A 2,418-nucleotide genomic window follows, 5' to 3' on the forward strand; every position below is an offset into this window, starting at 1 on the left:
ACCACCTATCTCAAGTAATAACATATGTGATAATTTATATCTTGCGCTTGTATATCGATGAAAGCTCGGATTTTAGCAGATCATACTTCACAATTTTTAGTCAAATCTATGTATATATTGTCGGCACATGTCTTATTAACCAGCAAAAGATTATTCCTAGAACAAAACCTTTTTGGGATTAAGTTTTAAAAATGTCATTTCGGGATACGTACTTGCATCACAAGTCGAAGGCAAGGACGCGCATTCGTAAACCGAGACAGACAAACAATCACATTTGGTTTATGATGTGATAAATTTAAAACTTTTTTAGGATTATGCCATTAAAAAAAATTCCAACAGGAATCAAACTTAAGTCACCACCTTTACAAGGAAGAATTTGATTATATACCCGTTAAACATGCACATATTATCAACCAAAAATTTATACATGATGGAATTAGCTTGAGTTTATACCAAGAAACTGAAACTAAATGAACTTATTTTCGACATCATTAAAATTTTATCTTGTTAACTACTACACGCTGCAAATATATTTATCTGTTCAAAAAAATAACATATCAACGATGCAAAAACCAGCATTTAAAAAAAAATAAAAACTCTCTCACCAAGATTCGAACTCGGGACACCAGCGCGACAGGCTAGGATGATACCACTACACCATGAGAGATATCTGAGCAAAGATATATTAATAAAAAATAAAATACAAAATGTGATATAAACACAGACAACAAGCACATAATAAAATATGAATTGTTAAATATTTGTTGAAATTTGACTTAGAAACCATATATCAATATACAATTAGTAAAAAGTAAGCAGAAAGAAATCAGCTGTTTACAGATAAACTTATACCTAAATTTAGAGCCTTTGATCGAATGACCTAAGAAGATTTTATAAACACTTTCATTTGAAAAAATAAATTAAAAAAGTGTACAAAAAATCACAAACAATAGTACCAAGGAACATACCCGAATTAAATAATTAAGAGGAGAAAATATAAAAACAAGTTTGTAAATATTATGGGAAAAAGAAGAATGATATATTAATTTTAACGATTAATCCAAAATTTTCGACAAAAAAATTTATATGGCCAAAAGCTCACGAAAAGTCAGTAAAAAGTGTGTATACAATGACATCCTCAAACAGATTTATCCTGTAGTAAAGACTTATGCCTTTAAATTACGGGTGGGATGATTTACAAAACGCATTAAAGAATACGGAAAAGTAGGAACTTGAAAATAAAACCTAGAATTAAAAAAATAAAATGATATAATTTGTAAGCTTCAAAAGAAAGAATAAATGAATGGCATAGAGCTTGTGTTTATTTATGTAAATAATTAACAGCTATAACCCCAAAGCAATAACACATCAAAAAATATTTATCTTATCTTTTTTGATCTCCCGTCATTTTAACGTAAAATAATTTATGATGTGTATAAGACTTAAACATTAGAAAATATTTTGTATCGAACAAAAAATTTGAATTAGGCAAAAGAATAAATATACAAACAGTTGATAAATTTAATTTTAGAGGCGTGCTTGTTTTTTTACGAATCTTTTTTATTGTATAAAAAAAACTATAATGTTTAAATACCTATAATTTTTTCAAAAAAATAATTCTTTCTGATATTACATAACGAAATTGTAACATTTCCATGTTTTTTTAATTTTTATTTGGCATGACAGAATATTAAATAACAGCAAATACTTTTTTATAAATCAAAAGAAAAACATCTATGCAATCTTTATATTATTTAATTCTTAATGTTGTGTATTTTTTAAACAAAAATGATCATCAATTGTTTCTTGTTATAATTTTTGTGTTTATCTATATTAGAACGTAAAAATATAGTTTAAATACAAAATTGTTTATTTCCGAAATAATTGTGTTTCAATATAAATTCATGGATATCCAAAAATTGACACACTATTTAAATCTTTAAGTCTTTTTTGGCGCAAATAAATATTTCGATGTGAAATTCTGCAGAATAATTTTTTTCATCCATTGCTAATCTTTGCTGATAATAATCCTAGTATTTTTTTTAAAGTAATTTTGTGAAGTTATAGTATAAAGCCGTAATTTCTGTTTAAATAACAAATTCATGTTTCTATATTTAAATAAGGCGAAAATGAGAAGGAATTTTTTTTGTTCTTTATACTATTGGTTGTAAATAACAATCTATACAATATTTATGGTAAATTTGCATCTTTTTTATATCATATTTTATATTCAGCCTTTTAAAACCTTTTTATCTTTTTTTTACATTATGAGCGCAATTTTCCCTGTTAATAGGTCATACAAAAAATGAAATTTCATGTAAAATGTTTCTTTATCCCCGATTTATGCGCCTGTTTATTAACCATAATAAATCATCACCCATTTCAATTTACAACCAAAACAATTTTGCAATCCAGAGC

General features: G+C 26.0%; 1 non-coding gene across 1 annotated transcript; it reads right to left on the reverse strand.

Annotated features, from left to right (window-relative positions):
- Positions 1-596: 596 nt before the first annotated feature.
- Positions 597-667, reverse strand: TRNAD-GUC (transfer RNA aspartic acid (anticodon GUC)). The gene has a single exon. It is a non-coding gene; the product is annotated as a tRNA-Asp (tRNA).
- Positions 668-2,418: the final 1,751 nt, after the last annotated feature.

The sequence above is a fragment of the Rhyacophila brunnea genome, unplaced genomic scaffold, assembly GCF_057557595.1.
Source record: "Rhyacophila brunnea isolate RB1 unplaced genomic scaffold, BYU_Rbru_1.0 scaffold_45, whole genome shotgun sequence".
Taxonomy (NCBI): Eukaryota; Metazoa; Arthropoda; class Insecta; order Trichoptera; family Rhyacophilidae; genus Rhyacophila; species Rhyacophila brunnea.